The 20,996-nt window shown below is 37.9% G+C and overlaps 1 protein-coding gene across 12 annotated transcripts in view; it reads right to left on the reverse strand.

The window, feature by feature from the left end:
- The window catches only part of ZNF438 (zinc finger protein 438), a 239,376-nt gene that overhangs the window by 146,660 nt on the left and 71,720 nt on the right, over positions 1-20,996 (reverse strand). For 4 of the 12 annotated variants that reach the window (XR_010751696.1, XM_066386883.1, XM_066386881.1 and 1 more), the window contains 2 exons: positions 9,635-9,694; positions 1,537-1,641 (listed from right to left, as the gene is read on the reverse strand). The exons of 5 other annotated variants lie outside the window; for them this stretch is intronic. The gene's annotated coding sequence lies outside the window, so the exon portion shown is untranslated. The remainder of the gene's footprint in view (positions 1-1,536; positions 1,642-9,634; positions 9,695-20,996) is intronic. 3 more of the 12 variants (XM_066386884.1, XM_066386890.1, XM_066386888.1) reach the window with 1 other exon arrangement.

Below are 20,996 nucleotides of genomic sequence, written 5' to 3' on the forward strand. Positions count from 1 at the left end.
GTCCCTTCACCCTTTTGTTATGGCCTCCGAGCATGTGTCCAGCCTCCGTATGTACTTTTGGCTTCTCTGGTAAATATTACTCCAACTGGACCATATTATACAGTCCAGTGTGTTCATTGTAATCTGACAAATTATATCACTAGATATAATAAAGGGCAAGACATTTTAGCATTAAAACCACCATCTTTTCTGATGCTTCCAGCAAATATTTCTGGACCCTAGTATCATGATACAGGGCTTCAAGCTTTACAAGAGAGACACCAATTATTTATCCACAGGTTCAAAAGAGTTGTTGGCATCATCATATTTGGCATAGTAACCCTTGTAGACTTATTAGCTTCCACTATAATAGGAGCTACTGCTCTTACCCAAAGTATTCAAAATGCGCACTATGTCAATCAGTTGGCTCAAAATACTTCCTTGGCTTCACATGATCAAGAACACATTAATTTAAAGCTGGAGGAAAAGCTGAAGGCAAAGCTGAATGCATTAGAAGCTACATTTCTGAATTCAGGTGTTCAAATTCAGAGCATTAAAGTAAGCCCACAACTCCTATGTCATGCAGCCTTTCAGGGGATCTGTGTACCTCTGTTCCTATAATCAATCCCAATAGGAATGGAAGAAAATCAAAATGCATCTTCAAGGAACTTGGAATAATAATATTAGTATTGATGTAGCTAAGCTACATAAACATAATCAAAATATTCAAGATAGCCATGATGATATTGTTAGTCCAGCATAAGTAGTTAATCAACTTTTTAATTATTTACAAGGCTTTAACCCTTGGTATTTGATTGCTTTAATAATATGTTGTATAATTTTGTTTTGCTCATTTTCAGTTGGATGTCAAGTCATCCAAAGACAGCTCTTCCAAGCAAGCATAGCATGCCATTGCCTGCATTTAAGAAACAAAAAAGGGGATAATATAGAAGAGTGGCCTGAGTGGAATGTTGCCCTAAACAGATATCATTCATACGGACTTAGGGATGCCTGGTCCCTGATATGATTATCTGGCAGGTATCATTCATGCGGACTAAGGGATGCCAGGTTCACGACATGATTATCTGGCAGGTATCATTCATGCGGACTTAGGGATACCAGGTTCACGCCATGATTATCTGCACAGGAGGCTTCTGTACTCTGTTTGTCACCTCCTATCTCCCCCAAATATGTGCTTACTAGAAGATGATTACCTCATGCACTGAAGCTCTGTGATGAATAAATAAATAAACACCTGTATTTTAAAAATAAAAAAGGAGGAGATGTAGAGAGCCACTGCACCTGAATGCATCTGGCCTATGTGCCACTGAAGAGCAGAGGAAGGGCCCTGCTCGGCCTCGAGTGACCTGGCAAGGCAGGACACTGAAACAACTTGAAGGCTGTTTGTGGCATTGACACCAAAAGCAGGGCCAGTGGTGACACAATGGATAGAGTGTCGGACTGGGATGACAAAGGACCCAGGTTCAAAGCCCCAAGAGACGGCCAGCCTGAAACAGGCGTGGAGGCAGTGTGTCTCCATCAGAGCCGCTGTCCCACCTGGCCCAACCTGATCTTCGTCTCTGGGTTTTCCTTCATCCTCTGTTATCCCTACTCAGGTCTTCACTTCCCCGCGCTGGTCACGGCACATGATAAGCTTTTTTTCTGCAAAAAAGAAAAGGTTCAAATTTCCGCCCCACAAAGTGAGTTTTAAAACACCAGAGACTCTAGTTATTAAAAAACTTGGGGTACGCATCCTTTCATAAAGTAGAGGTTCTCTCAACTAGTTAAATCTTTTAATTTGTTCTTTGTTTTTAAGGTTACAAAAAGAATTCAAACAAAACAAGTAGTCATGCTAAAATGGAAAAGTTCATTTTACCTCTAAGTGCCCCCTAGTCATTCCTGACCCCCACCCCCCCCACCCCCAGAGGTGATTTCTGTTATGCTTGGTCAACTCCTGACTTTTTCAGAGCTATAGAAGATGCAGAGAGTGTGAACTCTTACAACCTTTAGACATAGTTCAAAACTTGTTTCAGATGGGAGTGCCAGACTCTTTCCCATTAAACATGACATCTGAACAGCTAGCAAGACTTAAAAATTATTCTCTTTCCTTTCTAGGTCCTATCCTTTGCCCTAGAAAAGGTAGAAATTAGGAGAAAAATTGATCTAAGCAACAGATTGAAATAATGTGCGTGTATGTAAACTTCATAGTGACCGTTCCTGACACCTGTTCTACAGGGGATCTTAATGTGTCTTTAAGAAGGAGGGAGGGAGGGAGGGAGGGAGGGAGGGAGGGAGGGAGGGAGGGAGGGAGGGAGGGAGGGAGGGAGGGAGGGAGGGGAGTAGGTCAGACAGTGGGCACTTCTAAAATCAAATACATTTGGGAAATACCGGGTTAAAAAAAATCAGTAATAGTTACTGAGATGCTTCCACCTTTTATAAAATTGCTGACTACCAAACTTTTCAATAATGGATCACCTCCTAATGTCTTAAAAAAGACTAGATTGTCAGAAAAATATGGAACAAGAAACAAGCACTGGTTATAGTCCCCTTCATTGTCACACTGGCAGCAACTCATACAGTTGAACAAATGGGGATGTTTAGAAATATGCATAGGACCACAAATTTGCTTCTGGCCACAAGACTTTATATCACGTCTACCGGAAAGTTCTGTCCGTTTCTATCGCAACAAGTTTCGACACGTAAGCACATGTTTATTTGGCGCATGTGTGCCTCTCTATTTTTATCACTTAATGTATACATACTGACGTAGCAAATTAACTAAAACAAACTTGATTCACGTTAGTCTTATGTAAGAAGCAATAGTGTACCCATGGCTATTGATAAAGTTCATTTACGCCACTAATTTTTATGAATTTCAACAAGGAAGAAATGCTACAGAAGCATATAGAAATTTATTGAAAGTGTTTGGTGAAGGTACAGTTTCTGATAGGACATGCAGAAGATGGTTTGAAAAATTCTAAACAGGTGATTTCGACCTTTCTGATAAGCCACATTCTGGGCAACCATCTTTGATCGATGACGATGTTGTTAAGACCAATTGGAGCAAGATCCTTTCCTGACAACATTGGAGATCACAGAAAGGCTTAATTCAGCTCAGCAAACCATTTCGGACCATATTCGGAAGATAGGATTGGTGTGGAAATATTCAAGATGGGTGCCACATGAATTAAGTCAGAAGAATTTGGATGATTGAGTCATCATATGCACATCTCTGCTTGCTCGGAACAAAATTGAGCCCTTCTTGAACTGGATGATAACCGGGGATGAAAAGTGGATTACCTACGAAAACATCGTAAGGAAAAGGGCATACTGTGAACCCAGAAAACCTAGCCCTTCCACTTCTAAACCAAATTTGACTCTGAATAAGAGAATGTTGTGTGTATGGTGGGACATTCGAGGACCAATACATTATGAGCTTTTAAAACCAAACGAAAAGCTCAATTCGGAGAAGTATTGTCAGCAACTAAATAATTTAAAGACAGCAGTCCAAGAAAAGAGGCCGGTGATGTTCAATAGGAAGAACATCATGATAATGCCAGGCCACATGCTGCTTTGGGGACTCGTCAAAAAATTGCAGAACTAGGCTGGGAAATTCTGTCACATTCACCATATTCCCCAGACTTAGCACCCTCCAACTATCACTTGTTTTTGTCCTTACAAAATAAATAAAAATTAAAAAACAGTTTGCTGTTTAAAAACTATTCTTTTTCATTTTGCAAGAACTAGTTCGAAGTATGCACACTGAAATCCTAGACAGATGAAAATGCTGAGTTTGAGGCTTTTTTTGAAGGGCAAAAAATTCAAAAATGAAGAAGATATCAAACAAGCACTGGTTCAATTTTTCGCATCAAAAGATAAAACATTTTTCAAAAATGGGATATACAAATTGCCTTCATGCTGGCAAGAAATCATTAGTAATAATGGCAATTATATTATTTAATAAAGTTTATTGACGTAAGAAAAATTTGTATTTTGTTTTATTCCAAAAATGGACAGAACTTTCCGGTAGACCGTATATTAAGGCCTATCTTTATTATATTGGAAAATCTGGTTTCCTTTCATTGGTATATTATTTTTTCCTTTATACAATAAAAGAATAAAACTAGAGATAGAAATTTGACCCAAAAATTAAATGGAATAAAGTCTGCTTTCAATAAGTAAATATAATCAAAGGGTCTCAATAAAAATTTTATCCATTTTTAAACTTGCTTTACAAAACCAAAATTTGGAGTAAAGTATTCAGGATATTAATATAATTATTGATGTACTGTAGAAGAACCTTTAACATGTTAATAAAAAATGACTATGAACCTATATTTACATAGAATGACTACAGCCACAATATCTGTGCAAAAGAAAAGTAAATTTGGATGTATCTCTATGTTCGACTTAAATCAAGATATAACTCAGCAGGAAGCACTGTTAAACTCACCATTGAAAGTGGATGGGGCCTTTATTACTAAAGTGTAGTTATGAATGATAACTCTTCAGGTCTTATTTCTGTCTTCCTGCTGAAACTTTAATTGGGTGGAAGAAATTTGGGAGGACTTCTTATTGAAGTGGTTCCTATGGTAACTAAAGAAGCTGCAATATGTCCTTGGTGAAAGCTGCTGTGGAATTCCATTCAGTAAAAAATAAGGAACAGATATGTCATTAAGGGAGAGTCTTCATCATATCCTTAAGCTCTTCATTGCTGTTTCTTCACTGCTGCTGGGAACAGAAAGTATGATGACTATCCCCCATATTTATAGGGCTCAAAGAGCCTCACTCCTTTATATCCAGACACCAACTATTTGCTTCATGCCCAACTCAAGCTTCCTCCATACAATCTCTCACCACTCTCTAATTCAAGTCAGAATGACTTCTCCCTTCACAAAGCTACTTTATTCTTGTTCAGGTCTCTCACTTAACAGATAACCATATTTAATGCACTTTCAAGTTGCTGTTTAACTTGACTAGTTCAGGTATCCTGTTTGTCAAGATGTCACAGAGACTTTAGGTGGCAGGACCAAGGTCATATATCTCTCTGGAGAACCCATGGACCAGGCTGTTTACATTAGCATTCTCTAAGTATTTTGTTAATACTACTATTCAGTGCATTATAATGGTCCTAGGAATAATTAATCTCTGTGAGAAAATATAAGTATTTTTCCATTATATAAATAATGAAAATTATTAGTAAAGACTACCTAGAATGTCTACATAGAATTATTGGAAAATTATGTAAAATTATTGGTTTTAGGAAATGTTAATAGACTATAATTTAACTAATTTATGACTAAATGTTAATTTTTTTCTATGATAGAGCAGTGTCATGGTTAGGCCAGCCAGGTGCAGATCACTTAAGGGCCTGTTCACAAAATGTTGTGAAGGAATTAACTGCTGAATAGCAAAGGACTTTGAACTCTATCATTTGAGACCAACAGAAAGGATGTGCATTATTGACATGCACATATATGGAACAATTAAGAATCTACAGAATTAATGTGGCAGCCTCATTCATTCATTCAGGCATGCATGCATTCATTCAACAAACTGTCATGGGACACCTACTATGTGACAGACGATTTTAGGCACTGGACACTAAAGGTGAATGAGAAATATCAACCATTCACATTGGCTCTCTAAGGCAGATCCAATCAGAATCAATCTAAAAATTCATCTACCCCTGTCCACATAAAACCGTAGTATACTTGGTTAAAGTGCATAAAAATATTTTATCTCATTGCTTTAGGCAATGCAAGTAATTTTCTTTGTCCTAAACACTGGCTAACTTCAATTATCCCAGAAACTCCTTCAAAAAGACATTGTTTTGTTTCTGTCTATCCCCAAACCCCTATGTTCCTGCATTGTTGAATTAGGAGACAGAGATGTGTTATAAGCAATATGAGTACACAGCCCAGGGCGGTGTCTAAACAAGAGTTCATTACCCATGAGGAGGGCAGTGCTGGCTCGGGCACTCAGTTCCTATCAATGCATCAGCAGTCGGTGACACATTTTCACACTTCACAGCAGCATAGCATTTCCTTCTAAAACTTAAGGGGAAAGGCAAAAATAGAAAACCTTTACCAACCACAAAAATGTGTATTTAAAATATTATGGAATAAAAATGAGCTGCAATACTTTCAAAACCTGGGAAAAAGTAGACGCTAACAAGCACCTCCGCACACTCAGCCACAACCTTCTGCATGGCGCTCAGGCAGAAAGCCAGTTTCAGAGATGCAGCCTCATGTCAGAGGCAATTAACAAGACCGAATGATTAAATAAACTATAAACTACAAGATCACAGAGTCAACTCTACCCTTTTAGAATCAGAACCCATTTTTCAAGTGTGTTTTCAGAAGGAAGAATGTAATCTTTAAGAGATCACTGGGCTTTCATTTAAGTAGAAATTCACTAAACCAGGAGTCAGTAGATTCCAAGATCTACACAATTCATTTGCCAACAAACTTGGCTGCTGAATTTGAATTTGAAAACTAATACATTACTGCTGTGTTCTTGTTTTAAATCAAAGGGATTTCTTCTAGGACAGCAAAGGAATGAGCATTTAGCCTTCTTTGTGGAGGAAGAAGTGATTTCTAGTCTTTAAAAGCAGATTTGCCTACATGATCACCTGGGACAAACTTGGCCAGTGCAAGCAGGATAGAAGGTTAAAGGAGCCTGGGAATGTTTAACATCAATAAAGGAATTACAGCTCAGTAAGATCACAGAGAATTACACAGGAAATGTGAACAGTAACCCTTTCATATCTCTGTACCTCCTCTCACCGCCTGTGATAGATGGAGTTCTGCGGCACGCAGCCAGTTAGGCGAACACACAAGCCAACAGCAGAGGGGGACCGGGAAAACTGGAAACGTCATTTTATGTACACACACAGCACAGCATAAATGCATAATGTCATGATAAAATCATGTTGTTCGAGAAAACAGCCTGTTAGACTTCCTCATTGCCACGTATGCTCAGAATCTCTGCCTTTTCCAACAGAGCCCTAACTAAAAATTCCAAAGAAACTTGAAGAATCAGGCAGAGGTGGGAGTATAATAGTTGGCAGGCTCATCCTGAGGAGGAAAACGTGGCTCCTCTGAAGCTGACCAAACAAACAGGTCTCCACCCTGGCTTATGTTTAAACATCTTGTTCCTAGTCAGTCTGGAGGGAAAACATTCTTTCCACAATAAATAATAAGAAACTAGAAATTCTTACTCCAGCCTTTGTCTACTCTATGTAAAAGTTTCTTCAGCACTATAAGTCAGAACCTGAGGAAGAATTCACTGATTATGGACTTTTTGTTTTAAGAGTAACTTGGTTATGGTCAAGGCAAGTTAAAATATCTCCAATTTGAAAAAGCAAATGTGACTGTGCATACTGTAGACTCCTTAGAGACCCCTGGTTGGGATCTCAAGAAAACAAACTACTCTTGCTACAGCTGCTTCTGGAAAAGAGTAAATGCTCAGCTTCTCTGAACAGGTGAGTTTGAGAGAGATTAATTTAAAAGCAAACCAAAAAACTCTTCATGGTCCTCAGACAATAAGGGCATGGGTGGGGTATCAAAATAAAATGAAGAAAAAAGAGATTTTTCCAATGGGCTGAGTTTAACATATGGAATGGAATTTCATTGGTCATTTTGAAACAAGACTTTAGTTTTCCCATTGGTATAACTTCAGGATAGAAATAGCTGGCCTTCCAGCAAGAGTAAGTCAGGAAATAAATAAAAACAAGTACAGACATGACAAAACAAACCACCAATAAAAGTGAAAAGGGTAAGCTTTTGGAACTATTGAGAAGTAGGAATAAAACTAAAGGGCTCTTCCAACAAGCACTTCCTCCAAAGCACACATATATTCTTAAAGAAAAAGCCTATACCAGTAGTGTTTCTGTACAATAACGGCACAACACTCAACTAGCAAATGAGATTTCAATTGTAGACTTCTTAGTCACCTTTACAACTGGTAACAACTGATGTCTAATTTCTGAAGCATTGGCTCCCAGGTAGGCAGTTACCTAAGTTAAAGGTGCTCTTTCCATGGATTTGGAGTTGCTATAAAATTTACATTAGGAAAAACATTAGCAGAATGAGAGGAAACAAAATAATAAACTCCAAATAACAAACCAGACTTCTGATTGGGGTTTCAAGCAAGGATTAGTTAGTTTCCCATTATAGTGGGGACCCTGAAGCGCACCAAATGGAAACTCAGAGTTATTTCCTCATCTAGAAACAAGAGTTAACTTTTAGTGCTACTTAACCATTTTTAACTCATGTCTTGTTCTGTTAAGCATAAAATCTTCATACCCTCATTGTACATTGAGATTTCAAAATAATTTAAACATTTCTGGTTAGAAAGAAGCTATAGCAAGATAATTTTTTGTTTTTAAACAATGATCTACTACAACAAAACTTATTATTGAATAGTTCTATAAATGCAGGTGTTAAGTAATATTTTATACTGTCATCTTGAAGACAAAAAAGTCAAAAGTATCTGCAAACATGAAAGCAATAACAATGAAATGATAACTGTTGGGACCTTCAGCGTATCTCTTTCATGGAGAGTTACTGTAGATAATGTTTCCAGTTCTCACATTAGGCCTGAAGAAATGCTGACTGATTCATAGTAGGCCTGCAATATTTGTTAAATGATTCAGCAATAAGGCTTCATTTCTATTCTGAAAATAAGTACTCTCTTTTCCAGTTATAAAGGACAGAAAGAAGCAAGCAGAGTAAGCCTTGAGGACAGAGGCAATATTAAAAGACGCAAACTGTAGGCGGCCTTGGCAACAATTACAATAATATAAACATCAAAACTATCACGTAATATTTGCACACTTGTATAGCACTCTTCAATGTAGAGAACACTTTATGCAGTTTCAACCCCAGAACTTTGTAAGGTGTGTATTTGATTGAAATAGCATAAAGTGGCTTTCTCAAGGTTACCTAGTTAATTAAACAGCAGAACTGAGATTTCAACTTTTCTGACAGCTCCCATTCATTAAAAGCTCTTAACTTTGTCATGAAATTTTGAAAATATCATCATCCAAACTCCAAAATCAGGGTATACATAATAAGCAGAACCTTTCTTCTCTCAATCCACCCAATATCACTCCCTTTCTACCAATTCCCATAAAAATTCCCAGAGTCCCCATTGCAGCAGCCTTTACTTCCTCATACCAGTATGATTAAGGGTACAATGAAAAACATCTTTCAAAATCAAACCTTTCTCCTAAGTATTACATCCTATAACTGTCTCTCAAACAAGGACATCATCATAGGCATTGGCTTTTAAAACATTAACCACTGAGGAAATGTCTGGGGTTGTCTGTTCTTCATTTAGAATGAGTCAGATATGACACATACACCTTTTCATTCCTAAAAGGTGAGGAAAAGTCACCCTCTTATTCCCAGCCTTCTGGCTTAGCAAAGACACTCACTCCAGGGACTTGGTAGAGAACGGCCAGTTGTACATGAATAACAGAACTACAACTAGCAGTTATATTCCTACTGATTCTTAAAAATCATTCTAAATGTTTTATATTTGAAGACTTATTAAAGAATAATAAACTCCTGGATTAGCAATTTAATGTAGATGTGAGGTATAATGAAGGTAAAATTTTATTCATATAAAATTAATATATAATACTCACCTCCATCAACAAAAGGTCGCTGCCACCAATCCAATGCTAACAGGAATCCCCCAGTCTGGGCTGTGGTAAAAAGAGGAACTTTATTCAGGCGAATAATTTGCAAATTGGGGAGACACAACCACCAGTGAAATCCAAAAGACTGCTCTGCAAAGATCAAGGGGAGTAGACTTTTTATAGAGATGATCCTACCCAGGTTCTCAATTGGTTCATTTTTATGCAAATAAGGAATCCAAACAGCCTCATCTGATTGGTCCAAATACCACTGTCCTTGGTCAGCTTCAGGCATTCTGAATGGTCATTATGGAGCTTTTCTGATTGGTCAGAATAGATGCAAATGAGGACAGAGCTGCACAGTTCTGACTGGGCAGGCAGGTCTCAAGAGCATTGGTTAAAAGAGGATACCCAGGAGCACTATTATAAGCGTCCCATCAGACAGCAGGAACATAGTGCAGGGAGCTTAGGAGTGAGAGACCTCTATTAGCAATGGCTGCTAGATGATGATTATGATTTTGTGCCTAACTAAACATGAGACGTCCTTCTTGGCAGGTATATTCCTTCTCAGGATTCATACCTCTTAAGCTTCTTATAAAGATTATGAAATTAGGCCCTGGCTGGTTGGCTCAGCGGTAGAGCGTCAGCCTGGCATGCAGGGGACCCGGGTTCGATTCCCGGCCAGGGCACATAGGAGAAGCGCCCATTTGTTTCTCCACCGCCCCCCCTCCTTCCTCTCTGTCTCTCTCTTCCCCTCCTGCTGCCAAGGCTCCACTGGAGCAAAGATGGCCCGGGCACTGAGGATGGCTCCTTGGCCTCTGCCCCAGGTGCTAGAGTGGCTCTGGTCGTGACAGAGCGATGTGCGGGAGGGGCAGAGCATCACCCCCTGGTGGGCGTGCCGGGTGGATCCCGGTCGGGCGTATGCGGGAGTCTGTCTGACTGTCTCTCCCCATTTCCAGCTTCAGAAAAATACAAAAAAAAAAAAAAAAGATTATGAAATTAAATTATATAAAAATGCTAAACGTCTTGCTAAACTACTCAATAAATGTCTGCTGCTATTATTAATATTATTGAAGTATCAAAAACAAAACATATAATGGAAAGTCATATTTAAAATGAACCAGCAAACAATACAATCTGTGAATTATTTTTTAAACATCTCTTCAAAACATAGATATCTGTTTTATGCATATAGATACATACAAATATTCAGAAAGTGATTTGGAAGAATAAGTGGCAAAATGATGACTTCTGGGAAGATGGGAGGGGTAGTAGTCAAAGGGAACTTTGGTCTAGTATGCTTTTTTTTAAAAAAAAAAAGTATTTTGTATTCCTTCCATAGGTAAAATTAATGTTTTATAAAAAATAGAAAATATATTTAGACAAAATATTATCTTAGTGCGTTTCTTCAATTCCATAGTTGATTTTAGTATTACATGAAAAAGTTTGCTTTTTAGTGTCCAAATGAGGTCTAAAATCTTATTTTCTTTATTTAGTAATACCATCTAAGCTTTATGGTATACACTGCTTTCAACAATCTTTCTGCCTGACCGGGCGGTGGCGCAGTGGATAGAGCATCGGACTGGGATGCAGAAGATCCAGGTTCGAGACCCCGAGGTCGCCAGCTTGAGTGCGGGCTCATCTGGTTTGAGCAAAGCTCACCAGCTTGGACCCAAGGTTGCTGGCTTGAAAGCAAGGGGTTACTCGATCTGCTGAAGGCCCACAGTTAAGGCACATATGAGAAAGCAATCAATGAACAACTAAGGTGTCTCAATGAAAAACTAATGATTGAGCTTCTCATCTCTCTTCGTTCCTGTTTGTCTGTCCCTATCTATCCCTCTCTCTGACTCTCTCTCTCTGTCACTGTAAAAAACACAATAAAAAAACAATCTTCCTAACGATATTCCTAATTATTATACTAAAAACACCTGCTTGTGCAAAAAAATTATTTTATTTGGTTTTAAAACCACTTGGTGTCTGTGTATGTGTGTGTGTGTGTGCGCGCGTGTGTGTGTGACAGAGAGAGAGGGACAGACAGGAAGGGAGAGAGATGAGAAGCATCAATTCTTTGTTGCGGCATCTTAGTTGTTCATTGATTGCTTTCTCATATGTGCCTTGACCCAAGGGCTACAGCAGAGTGAGTGACCCCTGCGCAAGCCAGTGACCTTGGGCTCAAGCCAGATGAGCTCTGCTCAAGCTGGCGACGTTGGGTTTTCGAACCTGGGTCCTCTGCATCCCAGTCCAATGATGATCTATCCACTGCACCACTGCCTGGTCAGGCAAACACTCAGTGTCTTTAATGAAGGTGCAAGGAGGTTTTCAGAGGCCAGGAAGCCATAAATCAAAATGGCTTTACATAAAAAGATTACTTTCCCTCTTAAATTTTGTGTGTTTATATGTAAAACACTACATACAGAAAGTTGAAACCTTGGTGTTTTTAAAGCCAAAGGGTTGCCTATTTAAAATCATCCTAACAATTTCAAATGTCTTGAGGGTTGCCTTAACAAAAAATCTCTCCTTCTAGGCTCTTCCTAACTTCTAATTCATGTCTATACCATATTGATGCTGGTTTTAAAATTTTAATTTTCCTTCTAGTTTACAACCATAAGTTTGACTTTTTCAGATTATCTAGATTTGAGCCTATAAATTGTGAGCAAACCAGGTCACCAAAGCTCTTATTACTTCCTCAGAGCAGCAAATAGCAGGCCTCCAGACATGAAATTAAGCCACATGCACCACAGGCCAAGCAGGCTGGGCCCCGTCAATTTACAAATCCAGCTTATAAATTAAAGGCTTCCAGTGTTATAAAAAGAGGTAGACATTTCAAAGAATGAGCACTAGAGAAAGCAGCCTCTTACTGACCAGGAAAGCATTGGGCTGAATCTTCCTTCTTCCATCCCTACCTCAGAGAGCTATGGGATTCAGCTCTTGATTGTGGGAGGCTGTGCAACCTCTTTTAGATATATTTAAAATTCAAGAAAGCCCTTTTCTGTAAATTAATGGAGAACTGTATTTGATCAACATATATTTCCTATAATTTCAAATAAAATATTCTAGTTATAATTTGTAGCTAGTACAGGGCAATTCCAATAATTATAATAATGCATAGCTTTATTTCTAGAAAATGAAAAGCATATGTATAGACAATTTTTTTCCTCCCAGGTGCTCAGCTATGGACTCATTAATATTAAGTTGCTGTATCTACAAAAACGTACAACAGTAGTTCTTCCTGTAGATAACTCCCTTCATTCTGTAAGTCTTAACTTAGCACAGTAATTAAGAACATGAACTTTGGAGCCAAGGCCAGAACCACTATATACTGTTCATTACTGATTGAGTAACTAGATTGCCCTGGACCTCAGTTTCTTGGCTGATATCAACACGTACCTTATAGGATTACTGCAAGGATTACATAACTTGTTATATGTAAAGCATTAGAACTGTGCCTGACACATAGAAAAGCATTGTGAAATTCTTGGCTATTACATATTATCATCCTTAATGTAAGAAATGTACAGCTCTCGGAACAGAACTTTTAACACAGCTTACTACAACCACTGAAGAAACAGGTTTCTTGAGACTGCTTAGTTGTATTCTTAGGACAAATTCAAAGTTGTCTGCATCATCTTCTGTTGTGCATGCTAATGATTTCATCCCTCCTATATGCCACCATGAACCCTGTGCTCCGATTACCCGTCTACTCCTCTCCCTCTGGACTATGAATGTCTGGAGAATAGGGACTGTATCTTACCTTGCGCTGTCTCAACATCTAGCACATAGCCTTGAATAGATACTCTATAAAAACTGCATGAAATGAATACTAGCTATTTATCTGTATGCCTCACTCAAGTTCCTGAGGACAGAGGCTACTGAATGTTGACCTCTGCATCCTTAGAGGGGTCTTCTATATGGTGGCACTATCACTTATATGTTTTGTATCCAAGTTCCTAATTTATTTTTAATTTTATTTGGTTTTATTCACAATTTATTTACTAAGACAAAATGCAGTTTGAAGTAAAACAATTCTCTTTTTCCTCCATATAAGCTCTAGATAGAAAAATAAAACTTTTCAATGATATTTAAGTCTCAAAGCGATGACGACAGAGAAGAGAAGCCACCAGTGTCTGCGGCATGGTCTCTTCCATGCTGCTCTTGGTGGAGCCTTGTCAGTGTCCCATCCCCCAGAATCTAGGCACCACAAAGCCTTTCCCCAAGACAGTTCCTGAGGGCTGCTGTACAGATTTTTCTCAGTCAGCAGTTTCTTGGCTCTTTCACTATTATGATATGTCCATTATTTAGAATTCTCTCCGCCCACCCAGTTTGTGACCACATCCAGGGTGGCTCACGGCAAACAGCTACCTTGGCCAGCATTGTTTCTGACCCTGTAAAACCTAAATTCGGTGCTCACAGTCTTTTTACTTTTATCACTTAGGAACTCATCAATGGAAGACCCTCAGGGGGACCTTCAGCCTGATGTCTGACTGCTATCACAGTGGTGTTACCTCTCAGCATCCTCAATCTCAGGACACACACATATCCCTATAAGAAAGGTAGAAACTTCAGTGTCTAGATAAACACCTTTCTCAGTTTTCTCGGGGGAAAATGGTGATTTAACATTCCTCTGAGTCATTCTGTTACCAGACTGATTCCAGGTGTTATATCTGGGCCTCTCCACCATAACATGTCACTTACCTAATATTAGGTCAGAGCATGAATACATGAGTAACATATGACTCCTTCTTCTAATTCTCCCTACTCTAAGTGGTAAGATAAGTGATTTATTCCTCTTGACTTTACAAGATGAAATTAAGCTGACTTCTTTGCTTGGTGTAGTGAAAAATAAAAATGCTCTCAAATTGAAACTTCCTTGCTATTCCAAATGCTCTGGTTAGTCAAGAAAATTTAAGGTTAGAAAGGATCTTAAAAAGTCATCCTCTTCATTTAATAAGTCTAGCCTTAGGACTAGAAAAGTTGAGGGTTTGACATGGTCACAAAAAAACAAAACAAAACAAAAACCAGAGAACCAAAGCTAGAACAAAGGTTCTGCTGCCTCCTCATCCATGCTCTTCCAAAAACCAACTAAACGAGTCTTGCCAAGAACTTCAACCTAATCTGTAATCCTGGAGAAGCAGTCCTCATTCTCAGCTAGTCCAGCTACATAATTATCTGCTCAAAAAATATGAGAAACCCTGGCCGGTTGGCTCAGTAGTAGAGCGTTGGCCTGGCGTGCAGGAGTCCCGGGTTTGATTCCCGGCCAGGGCACACAGGAGAAGCACCCATATGCTTCTCCACCCCTCCCCCTCTCCTTCCTCTCTGTCTCTCTCTTCCCCTCCTGCACCCAAGTATCAATTGGAGCAGAGTTGGCCCGGGCGCTGAGGAGGGCTCTGTGGCCTCTGCCTCAGGCACTAGAATGGCTCTGGTTGCAACAGAGCGGCGCCCCAGATGGGCAGAGCATCGCCCCCTGGTGGGCGTGCTAGGTGGATCCTGGTTGGGCGCATGCGGGAGTCTGTCTGGCTGCCTCCCTGTTTCCAACTTCAGAAAAATACAAAAAAAAAAATATATATATATATATAAGACAAGTCTTCCATCTCTAAGAATAACTGAGCAACATCACTGTTTCTTAAAGACATTACCCCTAGCAACTGTTACAGGCTTCTTTCTTCCACACTGTTTGCAAGACAAGGCTGAGTATCCCTTAAGACTCTGTTTCCCTAAATGGTCCTCAAGTATATTCTGAAAAAAATGAATAAATAAGAGGGAAGTCCCATATACAAGCACCCTTACACTAGAGCAGTGGTTCTCAAAGTGTGTGCCAGGGTGCACTGGTGCTCCCTAGAATTCCAGGTGCGCCCTATGGTTTTCCAGAGAAAAATCGTGCCTGTTGGGGACCAAAAAACCAGCAGGGTTTTTGGAGTTTAGATTTTTGGGGGACAGAGGTGTGTGGAATTGGCTGTAAGCTGACAGTCTGCTCAACCCCCCCACCTCACTTGCCTGATTAGGTTGCAAAAGGCTGTTATGTTGTGGTGCTGGATTGTTTGCACTGCCCCCATGTTCCCCAGAAAGACTGGAGGCAAGTTTCTTCTATCCTTTGGTGTAAAGATGGTGGGGGTTTTCTGCACTCAACACAATTAAGAGTAAAAAGAGAGGAATTCTCCAATGTACTGACAAGGAAATGAGAGTTTGCCTTTCAAATATATGCCCAAACATTGAAGAAATCGCTGGGACACATTAGGATCATGTTTCTTATAAATGCAAGAATGAAGAAACTTAACACATTCACACAAGGACCTGCCGAATTTACTAAATCTTACTAAAAATGTATCTATATACAGTATATAAAAAGATAACTTTTTTCATTTTTTTATTTTTAAACCCCTCTTTTTTACGAATTCTAAAAAAGCATAACTCAAAAAATGTAACATAAAAATGTATTTTAATGTCAGAATAAATTTAATTTTGTCGTATTTATTTTGTTTAATTACCATAAAAGCACACTTGGACTTTATATTTTTTCTTTAATATCTGACTTAATTATTATAACATATTTCTCAGAAATTTGTATATAATGTGCCTATAATTATTTGTAGGATTTTAAATGTGCTCGACTTCAAAAAGTTTGAGAACCACTGCACTAGAGAAAGAGTGAAGCCCAATGCCCACTTGAGAAAGCCACATGACTAGGAACATTGAAGGCAGGAATGACAGCCTACCAGAGACTCCAAGCAGCAAGAGGACAGCTTCTGTCATTTGTCATTGAACAAACTTTAATGATAATGTAAATTCCATACCCTGTGTTACCTGACAGAGTCATTGACAGAGACATTTTAGAAATCAGGCTTACTAGATGGTAACTGATAATATTTCCCAACTCACCACCATAAAATCCATTAAACCAAGAATCCCAAACATATTCTAAACCTTACACTTTATTCTAGTAAATACCAAATACAAAATTTCATATTGTAATTTCAGATTAGACTTTACTTTTTTCTTGGTCTAATAAGCAGAAAAATGGTCTGAATGTGGGCAACAGGGTAAAGAAAAAGAGTGTCTATTTTTAAGACATATTATGGAAACAGACCAAGAAAATAATGAGAAGTTATATAATATCACACGAGTATATTTTTAATGACTTTCTTTTTTTTTTTTTTTTTGTATTTTTCTGAAGCTGGAAATGGAGAGAGACAGTCAGACAGACTCCCGCGTGCGCCCGACCGGGATCCACCCAGCATGCCCACCAGGGGCGATGCTCTGCCCCTCCGGGGCGTCGCTCTGCCGCGACCAGAGCCACTCTAGCGCCTGGGGTAGAGGCCAAGGAGCCATCCCCAGTGCCCAGGCCATCTTTGCTCCAATGGAGCCTTGGCTGCGGGAGGGGAAGAGAGAGACAGAGAGGAAGGAGGGGGGGGTGGAGAAGCAAATGGGCGCTTCTCCTATGTGCCCTGGCCGGGAATCGAACCCGGGTCCCCCGCACACCAGGCCGACGCTCTACTGCTGAGCCAACCGGCCAGGGCCTATTTTAATGACTTTCTTAAAGTTCACTTTTATATATATTTGGAAAATAGTAACAATTTATTAAAATATGACAATCTTAGAGTTTTCCAAATGTTTATGTCAATATAAAAATTAATGAAATATTTAGAAATCATTTAAAATTATTTAATTTACTAACTGAAATTAAAATGTCAGATCATATAAATGAAAAGAAGCAGACAGTAAAATTCTATTAAAATTTTCATTTCACACTGAGGGAAAACAAAGAATGCCCTCTCATTCTTGACTGTTGATTACAGAAATTACAGAGATGTAATGCTTCAAAAAGCTTAAAAATAATCACTAGCAGATTTCAAATCAGGCTATTTACCTTTAGATACACCCCAAATTCAAAATATCAATTAAATCAAAATTAAAGATAAACTTTATATCAAATAGCAAAAGAAAAAAACCCCACCAAAATGGAAACAAAAAAGAATTTAAAACAGAAAGTTTAAAGTAATATCAATGAAGTAAAACCAATTAAATCAATTTTGACATTAAACATAAATGAATTAAAATATCTGTTAAGAGACAAGGTTCTTACTTGGTTATAAAATTTAATCTAAATATGTTCCACTTTTAGGAAACATATCTAAAAGAAATGATAAAGAAAGAATAAATATATATAATAAGTACAAAGATGTATAGGGAAATAAAAACTATTGTAGGAATACACAACTAAAACACAAAGCATTAGACATACATTAGAAAGTCAATTTATTCTGATAAAATATATAATTCTCAATTGAGATTTTGACAATAAATAATACACTAACACATATATCAAACCAAAAACTGACTGAAATATAAACAAAAATTAATGGAACAAATCATTAATTTATATTTTAAGCCTTTCACAGACCAAACACTAATTACAGAAAAGTTGAATAGAATATATATATTGATATGTTACAAAGAAGAAAACTTCTTTATAAAGGTCTGCAGAACTTTACTGAAATTAATCTTAAATAAGTCTATAGAGACAACCTTAAAAATTAGAAAAGCGCAGTACTGTATATTAATTTATTAATAATTAGTATGTAAAGTTTACATGAAACTTGGAAATTTGAGAAACATTCTCTTAAATAGCTACTGCATCTACAGAACTCTTGGCATACAGTCCTGTGCTATTTTAGAAATTGTTAATTGAGAGCATACACCAAAATATACAGCTCTCAAAAATTAGGGGATCAGGGAACGTGCAGCCTTTTGTATAGTGCATTTTCACCAATGAAATGAAAGTTGGTTTTGCATCTCATTTGCATAATCAAACAACTTTCTCTGACTTGTCATTTGCTTTTGTGATGTTCTTGTTTAATAAAACAAAATCAAATGTTTTTTTATATTACTTCATATTCATTTTGAAATATCCCCTAGTTTTTGTGAGCAGTATACATTACTCAAGCATAACCAAACAGTACAGAGAAAAATGTAGAATCTTATATGCTTCATTTTCTATTAGGATATCAACTTTCTAAAATAACAAAGATCATCAGAAACATAGTAGCTCAAGTTAGAAAATCTTTTTTGGCCCTGGTAGGTTGGCTCAGTGGATAGAGCATCAGCCCAGCACGAGGACATCCCAAATTGGATCCCTGGTCAGGGCACACAGGACAAGCGGCCATCTGCTTCTTCCCTCATCTGCTTCTTCCCTCTCCCTCTCCCCCTTCTTTTTCTCTTCCACTCTTGCAGCCAGTGACTTAGTTGGTCTGAGCATTGCCACGGGTGCTAAGGATAGGTCGGCTGATTCAAGCATCGGCCCCAGACAGGGGTTGGATCCTGGTCACAGAGCATATGGGAGTCTGTCTCACTATCTCCCCTCCTCTCACTTAAAAAAAAAAGAAAAAAAGAAAATTTTCTTTCATGTTATAGTGTAGTGTGGCAGGGGGAGGTGTGCTTCACGAGATTGTTCAGGGACCCAGGCTGGTTCTATCATCCTCCACATTGCTTCCATCTCTGGAAGGTGACTGCTATACCTGATGTAACGTACAATCCACAGAAAAGGAAAAAAAGAAAGCCTAGATCAAGTGGCTTGTCTTTAGGGAGGTAACTTTACACAACACTATTCATCTCTCAATAGTTACAAAACCTGCTACAAAAGAAGAGAGACATAGCATATAGGTGGTCATCCATGTATGAACTCAGGTCCCATCTATGGGTTCTACTCCTAAAAGGAACAATAAAGTCTAAAGAACACTAGGGTGTCTTATACATATTCTTTCTAGTTAAAAAAAATGAAAAGAATAAAGCAAACCAAGAATGAATTATGTGTAATTATTTCATTTTAGCTGGAATCTGAGTGCCAAAAACATTACCTAATACTATTTAAGGAGTTAGAAAAGTGCATTAATGAATTCTAAGGATGCAAGTATACTGAGAAATCATCTACTCCTTTTCCTTGTTTAAGTATACTGAATTCATGCATTATTGTTTATATTGTGCATACTGATTTATCTAAATGAATTTTTCAGGTCATTTTCAGCCTTATACAGAGGTCTTCTAACAGTAGACAGAATTTAATCTTTGCTAATTAAATAACTTTCAAAATTTATGTAAGTATTTAAAAAAATCAACATTACTGAAGTTGTTTTAATGTTACTAAACTATATTTTATATACATTAAAATATGAACATTTTAAGTGTTCATTACAATAAATTTTACAAACACCTCTATCCATATAGTCACTACATTAGTCAGGACGCAGAACACATTCATTGTGCCCAACTGTTTCCTGTGCCCTATCTGGGTCAATCACTCTCCACTCTCAGCTACAAGCAAAAACATGTCTGTTTTTCTTGTCACTATAAATTAAATCTGGCTTTTCTAGCATTTCTGAGATAAAAATCCAGGGCAGTAAATGGAATCACAGAGTTTATATTCTTTTGTGTTTTGATTTTATTCATCATAATGTTTTTGAGATTCCTTTGTTGTGTGGATCAATACTTTACTCCCTTTCACTGTCGAATAGTTTTCCATAGCATGGGCATACCACATGTGTTTGTCCATTCACTAGCTGATGAACATTTAAGCTGTTTCTAGCTTGGGGCTATTAGGAATAAAGCCACTATGACCATTCTTGTACAAGTGTATCTGGGAACATATGTTCATTTCTCTTGGGTAAATATTTATAAGTAAAATTTTGGGTTCATATAGTAAAAATATATTCAACTTTTTTTGTAATTTTAAAAAAATATTTTATTTATTGATTTTTACAAGGGAGTGGGCAGGGAGGTGATGATAAGTTTCAACTCATAGTTGCTTCAATTTGGTTGTTAATCCATTGCTTGTCGTATGTGCCTTGACCGGGCAAGCCCAGGATTTTAAACCCATGAGAGCAGTGTTTCAGGAAAATTGTCCACATTCTCTATCCACTGCACCAGCACAGGTCAGGCTCGTTAACACTTAACATTTTAACACACTGCCAAACTGTTTTCTAAAATGGCTTTATCATTTCACTTTCCCACCAGCAACACATGAAAGTTCCAACTGGTCTGCATCTGAACTAACACTTGTCCTTCAATTTTTAATTTTAGCTATTTTTGATGCTATACAGTGGTATTAATTGGTACTTTTCTGATGTTTAATAATGTTAAGCCCTTTTTCCTGTGCTGTACTGGTCATTAATCATTTTCTTGTGCCATATATTTAACTGGGCTGTCTTATTAATGAGTGGTAAGAGATTTTCATATATTCTGGCCACAAGTAGTTTGTCAAATCCATGTATAGAGAATATGCTCTCTCTGTTTAAAGACTGCCTTTTCATTTTCTTAACAATGTCTTTTGAAGAATAGAAGTTTTAAATTTTGATGGAGTACCATTCGTCAATTTTTCTTTTAT

This window comes from Saccopteryx leptura, chromosome 5 (assembly GCF_036850995.1).
Source record: "Saccopteryx leptura isolate mSacLep1 chromosome 5, mSacLep1_pri_phased_curated, whole genome shotgun sequence".
In the NCBI taxonomy this organism is placed as follows: Eukaryota; Metazoa; Chordata; class Mammalia; order Chiroptera; family Emballonuridae; genus Saccopteryx; species Saccopteryx leptura.